General features: G+C 34.3%; 1 non-coding gene across 1 annotated transcript; it reads right to left on the reverse strand.

The window, feature by feature from the left end:
• Positions 1 to 489: 489 nt before the first annotated feature.
• On the reverse strand, positions 490 to 1,443 carry LOC144457399 (18S ribosomal RNA). The gene has a single exon (XR_013486704.1). It is a non-coding gene; the product is annotated as an 18S ribosomal RNA (ribosomal RNA).
• Between the last annotated feature and the right edge of the window lie 9,069 nt (positions 1,444 to 10,512).

Consider the following 10,512-nt stretch of genomic DNA (forward strand, 5'->3'; position numbering starts at 1 on the left):
GCTTTTAAATTTAAATTATGTTTATGATTACTTTGGTTAAATTTAAAGTTGAACTTATATTCGTGTTTTGGATAACCAGCTATCCTCAAGTTCGATAGGCTTTTCACCTCTACTATAAGATCTTCTCACTATTTTGCTACATAGACGAGTTGGCTCTAGTTGCTGTCTTGTAGTAGCTCACTTGATTTCGGGAGGACGGGCATAGTTCTTTTTGTCCGAGTTGACTAGCTAAACCATTATGCAAAAGGTAGAAGGTTGAATCTTTGCTTTGTGGTGCTTATAATCTTATCTTTCAGGTTTCCCTTGCGGTACTATCATTAATGCGCCTTTTTATCTGTTCTATCTCCTATACTAGGATGAATTGAATGTTTTGGTAGAAATTTAATATAGTTGTATTAGTTAGTGGATGGGCTTATATTGGCTCAAAATGGTCAGGGTAAGCTGAAGTCTTTTAGGTGTAGGCTAAATGCTTTTGTTTAAGCTACATTTTGATGATCCAAGTGCACCTTCCGGTACACTTACCATGTTACGACTTTTCTCTTCTTTATTTATTTATTTTATTAGTTATTTGGTTTGTTTATGTTGAAGAGAGTGACGGGCGGTGTGTACGCGTCCTATTGCCTGTTTCAATTAAGCTCTCTATTCTTAATTTACTGCTAAATCCTCCTTCGTATATCTTAGGTTTCATAAGATAGTCCGTAATTTTCTATGTTAGAAAATGTAGCCCATCACTTTCCTCTTCATATGCTACACCTTGACCTAACGTTTTTATGGTTGATGATTTTGCTTACTTTTGGTCCCTATTGGGGTAGGCTGACGATGGCGGTATATAGGCTGTATTGGCAAGAAGAGGTGGGGTGTATCGGGGTTCATCGGTTATAGGACAGGCTCCTCTAGATGGGCTTAGGACACCGTCAAGTCCTTTGAGTTTTAAGCGCTGGCTAGTAGTTCTCTGGCGAATAGTTTCGTTATTAAACTATCTAAGTTTACGGCTAAAGCATAATGGGGTATCTAATCCCAGTTTGAGTCTTAGCTGTCGTGTTTTGGTCAGTATTAAGGCCACTTTGGTTGCATTTTTTAATGTTAGCTATAGCGTATTACAGCATGATTGAGTTTTAGCCTTATTTTGGTTGTTGGATTGTACACGCTTTACGCCGACATCTGTTAGTTTGGGTCAATCGTATGGCCGCGGTGGCTGGCACGAAATTTACCGGCCCTAGATAATTATAATTTAGTCAAACTTTCGTTTATAGCTTAATGTTAATCACTGCTGTGTCCCGTGGGGGTGTGGTTGGACAAGACGTTATGGGCTACTTTGTAGTGAACCTGATGTCTGCTCCTGCTAAATTGTGTATAAATTTTGGGGGCATTCTCACTGGGTTGCGGAAACTTGCATGTGTAAGTTTAATTAAAACTAACAGTAAGGCTAGGATCAAACCTTTATGTTATTGGGACTTTTTATGGTCCATCTGAGCATTTTCAATGCTTTGCTTTATAAATAAGCTACATTAACAGGGATAAATAGATTTTTTCTTCCGAAAGTTGAATTTGTATACTATGTCAGTATTAAAGTTTTATCGGAATTGAACATAAAAATAAAAAAATTTAATTATGAAAATTCATACAATTTTGTTAATGCCTGGGTTTTCATATTATTGATATAATGGTTCTGTGTTTTAGTAGTATCTTAATAATATTTAATATTTCTTAATACTTTAATACTTTAATACTTTAATACTTTAATACTTTAATACTTTAATACTTTAATACTTTAATACTTTAATACTTTAATACTTTAATACTTTAATACTTTAATAATACTTTAATACTTTAATACTTTAATACTTTAATACTTTAATACTTTAATACTTTAATACTTTAATACTTTAATACTTTAATACTTTAAATACTTTAATACTTTAATACTTTAATACTTTAATACTTTAATACTTTAATACTTTAAATACTTTATAATACTTTAATACTTTATAATACTTTAATACTTTAATACTTAATACTTTATAATACTTTATAATACTTTATAATACTTTATAATACTTTATAATACTTTATAATACTTTATAATACTTTATAAGGGTATTGTTCTTATTATTAAGTGTTGTGTCCCGCTACTTCGTGAGTGTAATGCTCTGCTAAAAGTTTTATCGTCCGGTTTTGGGGTTTGACGGAAAGGATAATTTTTGGTAAGGGGTAGGGGGTTTAATGAATATAAGTCTAATCTTTATATTTATTATAAATTATTAAAATTATAAAATTATTATAAATTATTATAAATTATTATAAATTATTATAAATTATTATAATTATTATAAATTATTATAATTATTATAAATTATTATAAATTATTATAAATTATTATAAATTATTATAAATTATTATAAATTATTATAAATTATTATAAATTATTATTTAAATTATTTAAAAATTATTATAAATTATTATGCGTTTAGTTTTTCGCGTGTGACTTCTGCGGGGGGGGGGAATAGTATAATAATAGTATATTAAGGATAATATATATATATATGTCTAAAGATCATTGACTTAATTGCCTCTTAAATAATTGAACTAATATTAATTAAATCTTATCAAAACAATAAGTGTATCCCATATTATCATTTGAGTTAATAAATATGTCTTCAATTCATTCATATAACTTCCCCATTCACGATAAATGAGGTATAATCATTGAATGTCAGTCAACTATTACGTCGGCGACCTCCCAGGCTCCCGCCCTGTTGATAAACCACCCCAAATAAAAATCCTACCTAATGCCGGATAGTTCAGTTATGCCGCGTTATGGGCTGATTAGCACTTAAATCATCACATATGCCTCTACGAAAAGCATGGATTAGCTGAATAGGGTATTATGGACCTGAAGTAACAACCAGTAGCCAGTAAAAGAGTTCTAGGTACGTCCGCAATCTATGGGCCTGCTCTGAAGGATCGCATACCTTCGGAGGGCGGGATGGTGGTCTCTCGTGAGGTGAGGAATAAGGTATTTTGCTTGGATTGGATATGCTAGTAATATAAGAATTTAGATTCATTCTTCATTGATGGTATGTCTATGTACGCCAACAGTTAATGTATTATGTAAAATATGAGCTATATGTCTTATGTAAAAGATGATTTATATGTAATTCTAGATACGCATTTGGTATAGAATTTATATTACTAATAAATTTAATGTTTTAGGTATAATTTGAGTTTAATATACATTCTTATATGCTAGTGGTAAATAAATGAATGTACTATATACATATACATGTCTTTATATCATACATAATATGTCTTTATTACATTAATTTAATGTATTTAGTATTGTTTGAGTATTATGTATTTAGTACTATTTGAGTATAATGTATATTATTATATGCTAGAGGTAAATAAATGAATGTACTATATACATATAATGTCTTAAATCATAGGTTTTATGTGTGTGAGCATAGATTTAATGTATTTAGTACTATATGAATATAATGTATTTAGTACTATATAGATATAATGTATTTAGTACTATATGAATATAATGTATCTAGTACTATATGAATATAATGTATTAAGCACTATAAAAGTGGTATGTGTAGGGTGTTTTTGAAGTTTATAGGATGTGAGTGTTGGTTGTTATTTAAGTAGGTGAATTATTTTTGGTTGTTCGTGAATGAAATTGTGAAAATTTTAATACTGACATAGTATACAAAATTAAATTGTTAAAAAATTAATTTTTTTTATGATTCAGGAAGTAGTTTAATGAGAATGTCAGCTTTGGGTGTTGATGGTAGGGCGTGTTGTCCTTTTCTTGATGTGTCCTAGGAATGGTGTTTACCTTCATTGTTGGCTTACAAAGCCAGTATTTTTGTTAAATTACTTGGACTGTTTATTTTGGTTTTAGTATGAAGTTTTCTAATAAGCCTGCTATAGGTATTAGGATGAGGATAAGTAGGAAGTATGTGGTGGATGCTACTTGGCCGATGATGATGTAAGGTTGTTCTGCTGGTTGGCTTCCGATTCAGGTGAGTACAAGTAGATTAGTTACTAGTATTCAGAATAGAGTTTGTGAAATTGGTCGGAATGTTAGGCTGCTTTGTTTAGATGTGTGGAGGAGTGGCATTATAAATAGGATTAAGATGGATGCTAGTAGAGCTAGGACTCCTCCTAGTTTGTTGGGGATTGATCGTAGGATTGCATATGCAAATAGAAAGTATCATTCTGGCTTGATGTGTTGTGGTGTGTTGAGAGGATTTGCTGGGGAGAAGTTGTCAGGGTCGCTTAGTATGTCTGGTGAAAGAAGGGTAAGTATTAGTAGGATTAGTAGTATTAGTATAATGCCTATTGTGTCTTTGGTGGTAAAGTAGGGGTGAAATGGGATTTTGTCAGGGTTGGGGTTAATTCCTAGGGGGTTGTTTGATCCTGTTTCATGGAGGAATAGGAGGTGTACTATGGTTAAGGCTATAATGATGAATGGTAAAATAAAGTGTAGGGTGAAGAATCGGGTTAAAGTGGCTTTGTCTACGGAGAAGCCTCCTCAGATTCATTCTACTAGTGTGCTGCCAATGTATGGGATGGCGGATAGTAGATTGGTAATTACTGTCGCCCCTCAAAATGATATTTGTCCTCATGGGAGTACATATCCTATGAAAGCAGTTATTATAGTTATTAGTAGTAGAATTACTCCGATATTTCATGTGCTTTTATATAGGTATGAGCCATAATAAATTCCTCGGCCGATGTGGAGATAAAGGCATATGAAGAAGATTGATGCTCCGTTAGCATGTAGGTTGCGGATAAGTCAGCCATAGTTTACTTCTCGGCAGATGTGGGCTACTGATGAGAAGGCGGTTGAGGTGTCTGGGGTGTAGTGTATGGCTAAGAAAAGACCTGTGATGATTTGAATTATTAGGCATATGCCTAGTAGGGATCCAAAGTTTCATCAGGTAGAGATGTTGGATGGGGTTGGAAGGTCAATGAAAGTCTTGTTGATGATTTTTATGAGTAGATATGTTTTACGTGGGTTGGTCATTAGTTTTTGTAGTTGAAATACAACAATGGTTTTTCATTCCATAGGTTATGGTTAAAGTCCATACTGAAATGATGGATATAGTAATGATAGTCTATTTGTTCTCTTTCTTGTTGGTTATTAGTTTTGTGGCTTTTGCTTCTAAGCCTTCTCCTGTATATGGTGGTTTGAGTTTAGTAGTTAGTGGTGGCTTGGGGTGTGCTATTGTTGTGAGTTTGGGAAGTACTTTTTTGGGTTTAATTATGTTTTTAGTTTATCTTGGGGGTATGTTAGTAGTTTTTGGTTATACTGCTGCTATATCTACGGAGGAGTATCCTGAGAGTTGGGTAAGTAATACAGTGGCTTTAGGTATATTATTTTTTGTTTTATTGCTTAAGTTAATTTGGTATTTTGTGTTGGATAAAGTTGAGGTTGCTACTGTTATTGGATTATTTGATGTTGTTAGTAATTCTTATGTAAGTCAGGATTGTGGTGGTGTTTCTTTGTTGTATGGGTGTGGGGGTGAATTTTAATGTTTTTGGGTTGAATTTTGTTTATAACTATTTGTGTAGTGTTAGAGATTGTTCGTGGTTGTGATTAGGTAGCTAGGATTATTATTATTGGAATAGAAATGATGAATGATAGGAAGTATGTTTTGATTAAACCTTTTTGAGTGGAGGAGATATATGAGGATATAGTGGTGTGGATATTTATTTGATTTTTAGGTCCAATTTTTTCATACCAGTTTAGATCTATTAATATGGTGGCAATGTATTGGCTTATTTGTAGGCTTGCTAGAGGTAGTAGTCGGTGGAGTAAGTGTGTGAAATATCCTTGTATGATTGAGAAGTTGTATGCGTGTTTTAGTGGTGGAGTTGGTAGTTTATTAGTTAGTGAATTTAACTCTATAGCAATTAATAATCCTGTAATTGTTACTAAGAGGGTTGATATTTTTAGTATTGGTGGTATTGTTGTTGGATTTATGTAAGTAGTAGGAATATTTATTGTTAGTAAATATCCAGTAAAGATACTTCCTAAGGTTAGGCGTAGGATTGGGTTTTTGAGGTTTGGGTGGTTTTCATTGATTGTTAATAGAGGGATAAATCGTGGTTGATTTAGTAGTGTGAAATAAATTATTCGTAGGCTATATATAGCTGTTAAAGTGGTGGTGATTAGGGTGGTTGTTAGGGCTCATGAGTTAATATAGGATATGTTTATTGTTTCAATGATGGGATCTTTGGAGTAGAAGCCTGTTAGGAATGGGGTTCCAATGAGGGCTAAGCTGCTTGTTATGAGGGCTGATGAAGTAATTGGTAAGATGTTTAATAGGCCTCCTATTTTTCGAATATCTTGTTCGTTGTTTAAGTTGTGGATGATTGAGCCGGAGCATAGGAATAGTGTGGCTTTGAAGAAGGCGTGGGTACATATATGTAGAAATGCTAGGTGGGGTTGGTTAAGTCCTATAGTTACTATTATTAGTCCTAGTTGGCTGGATGTTGAGAATGCTACAATTTTTTTGATGTCATTTTGTGTGGTAGCACATATTGCGGTAAATAGTGATGTTATGGCTCCTGTACATAGAATAATAGTTAGGATAGTGTTGTTGTCTTTTATTATAGGGTAGAAGCGGATTAAGAGGAATACTCCTGCTACAACTATAGTGCTTGAGTGAAGGAGGGCTGATACTGGTGTGGGTCCTTCTATAGCGGAGGGGAGTCAAGGGTGTAGGCCGAATTGGGCTGATTTTCCTATTGCAGCGATGACTAGTCCTAGTAGGGCTAGGGTGTTTATTTTAGTCATGAAGATGTGTTGTAGGTCTCATGAGCCAGTGTTGGTTATTAGTCATACTATGGTAAGTATGAGGCCTATGTCTCCGATACGGTTGTAGAGGATTGCTTGTAAGGCTGCTGTGTTAGCGTCAGATCGGCCGTGCCATCATCCGATCAATATGAATGATATAATGCCTACTCCTTCTCATCCAATGAACAGTTGGAATAGGTTGTTAGCGGTAATTAGGATTATTATGGTTAGTAGGAATATGACTAGGTATTTAAAGAATTGGTGAATATTAGGATCTGAGTTTATGTATCATTGTGAAAATTCTAGGATAGATCAGGTTACGTAAAGGGCGATAGGAATAAAAATAATAGAGAAGTAATCTAGTTTGAAACTTATAGTTAAGTTGAATGAATTAATTGAGAATCATTTTCAGTTAGTAATAATAGATTCTTGTCCTGTGTGGATAAATGATAATAGTGGGGGAAGGCTAATGAGGAAAGCATATTTTACGGCTATTTTGTAGTATATTGGAAGTTTAGTGGTTTTATGTGGGAAAATGAGGTTAATGATTAAAGGGGTGGTTAGGGTTGTAATAGATAGGAGAGTTATAGTATTGAGTATATTGTTTTACTTTTATTTGGAATTGCACCAAAGTTTTTGGTTCCTAAGACCAGTGGATAACTAATAATCCTTTAAAAGTAAGAAAGCCATGTTTGTTAGGTATGGTATTAAGAATTAGCAGTTCTTAGATCTTTCTTGGCATGTAAGGGGGTTTGAACTCCTATATTTAGATTCACGATCTAATGTTTTTGTTAAACTATATTTGCAGTATGTTAGTCCTAGGATGAATTTAGGGTTTAGTGAGATGGTTAGTAGTGGGATTAAGTGAAGAATTATTAAGGTGTGTTCTCGTGTGGAGGTTGGTTTAATAGTTTGTGTGTGGTATGTGGGTTTTCCTCGTTGTGTGGTTGTTAATATGTGAAGTGAGTAAAGTGCTGTAATGATGGTGTTAGTGCCTAGTAAAATGATGGAAAAATTTGATCAAGAGAAGGATGAGGTGAATACCAGTAGTTCGCCTAAGAAATTGATGGATGGTGGGATAGCTAGATTAGCTAGGATGGCTAAGATTCATCAGGTGCATGTTAATGGGAGAATGGTTTGTAATCCTCGAGCTAAGATTATAATTCGACTGTTGATGCGTTCATAGTTTGTGTTGACTAGACAAAATAGTATGGAAGATGTTAGACCATGGGCGATTATTAGGGCTGTAGCACCTATGAAGCTTAGTGGTGATTGTATAAGAGTAGCGATGATTACTAGAGCTATGTGGCTGATTGAGGAGTAGGCGATTAGAGATTTTAGGTCTGTTTGGCGTAAGCAGATGAAGCTTGTTATGACTATTCCTCATAGTGATAGGATAATGAATGGGTAGTAAAGGTTTGTGGTTAGGGGTTGGGTAAAGACTGTTATTCGTATAATTCCATAGCCTCCTAATTTTAGTAGAATAGCTGCTAGTACTATTGATCCTGCGATTGGTGCTTCTACGTGTGCTTTTGGCAGTCATAGGTGTAGGCCGTATAGAGGTATTTTAACTATGAATGCGGTTATACATGCGTATCATAGGATTGAATTAGAGTAAGAAGGTTTTAGGGTGGTTGATATAATAGTTATGGCTAGAATATGTAATGATCCTAGTTTGTTATATAAGAATAGTAGGGCAATTAAGAGGGGAATTGATCCTGTTAGGGTATAAAATAGAAGGTAAAGTCCAGCGTTTAGTCGTTCATTTTGGTTACCTCATCGTGTAATAATAATTAGGGTGGGGATAAGGGTTGTTTCGAATATGATATAGAATATTATGAGTTCTGATGCTGATAAAGCTGTAATTAGTGATAGTTGTAGAATAATTAGTGTGGTCAGGTAAGCTTTTTTTCGGTTTATGCTTTCTTTGTTTAGGTGATTTTGACTTGCTATTATTATTAGGGGAAGTAGTCAGCATGATAGGACTAGTAAGGGGCTAGATAATGAGTCTGTATAAAATAGGTTATTATGGTTTGTGCCTAGGTCTGAGTCTTGATATAGAAGTGTAATGCTGAAGGTTCCAATTAATAGGCTGTATGATGTGAGGTTGGTTCATAGTCATAGGTTTTTGGATAGTCAGGTAAGTGGGATTAATATGAATGTTGGTATAAGGATTTTTAGCATTGTAGGAGATTTAGGTTTTGCACATAGTCGTTACCATAGTTGTTAGATATTTTTACTAATAATGCTAATCCTACAGCTGCTTCACATGCTGAGATTACTAGTAGGATTAGTGGTGCTATTGATAAGGAGAATATGTGGAAGTGGGAAATTAGGAGGGATAATATAATATATAGTGATAGTATTATACCTTCTAAGCATAGTAGAGTTGATATTAGGTGGGATCGATATATTAGGACTCCTGCTAGGGCTAGTAAAAAGGCTGTTATTAGGTTTAAGTTGATTGAGGTCATAAGGTATTCATGGGTTTAAGCCATGATTTATTGAGTCGAAATCAATTATCTTGTTTAGATTAAAAACCTATTCAGTTCATTCTAGGCCTTTTTGTGATCATTCATAGGCCAGTCCAGCTGTTAATAGTAGGATTAGGCAGTAAGATAGGACTAATGTTATATTAGGATGGGGAAGTTGTAGGGCTCAGGGTAGTGATAGTAGTAGGGCAATTTCTAGGTCAAATAGCAGAAATGTAATTGCTACTAAGAAAAATTTTAGTGAAAATGGTAGGCGTGCTGAGCCTAGTGGATCAAATCCGCATTCGTATGGACTAGATTTTTCTAGGTATAGGTAGAGTTGTGGGAGTCAGAAAGCAATTAGAATGATGATGGTGGATAATATGAAATTAACGATTAAAGTGATTAGGAGGTTGATTATTTTTCTCTGGTTTTAACCAGAACTTAGTGATTGGAAATCAGTAGTACTAATTATACTAGAAAAATATGATCCTCATCAATAGATTGATACATATAGGAAAAGTCATACTACATCTACGAAGTGTCAGTATCATGCGGCTGCTTCAAAGCCAAGATGGTGTGTTGTTGTGAAGTGATATTTAAGTTGTCGTATTAGGCATACGGTTAAGAATGTTGAGCCAATGATTACGTGTAGTCCGTGAAATCCTGTAGATATAAAAAAGGTGGAGCCATAAATTCCGTCTGATATAGTAAAAGAGGCTTCGTAATATTCTATAGCTTGTAATATAGTAAAATATAATCCTAGTAGAATTGTGATTGATAGTGCTTGGATTGTGTGGTTGCGATGGCCTTCTATTAAGCTGTGATGTGCTCATGTGATTGATACTCCTGATGCTAGTAGGATGGATGTATTTAGTAGAGGAATTTCAAATGGGTCGAGTGGGTGAATTCCTGTAGGGGGTCAACAGCTACCAATTTCAGGGGTTGGGGCTAGGCTTGAATGGTAGAAAGCTCAGAAAAATCCTAGGAAGAAGAATGCTTCTGATAGGAGAAATAGGATTATTCCGTATCGTAGGTTTTTTTGTACTACAGGGGTGTGATGTCCTTGGAATGTTCCTTCTCGGATAATGTCACGTCATCATTGATATATTGTGAGTAGTATGCATGTGAGGCCTGTTATGAGTAGCAGTAGTGAATTGGAGTGAAATCATATAGTAAGGCCTGATGTAAGTAAAAGTGCGGATAGGGCTCCTGTTAATGGTCATG

Source organism: Phascolarctos cinereus, unplaced genomic scaffold (genome assembly GCF_003287225.1).
Source record: "Phascolarctos cinereus isolate Bilbo 61053 unplaced genomic scaffold, phaCin_HiC Scaffold_534;HRSCAF=1159, whole genome shotgun sequence".
In the NCBI taxonomy this organism is placed as follows: domain Eukaryota; kingdom Metazoa; phylum Chordata; class Mammalia; order Diprotodontia; family Phascolarctidae; genus Phascolarctos; species Phascolarctos cinereus.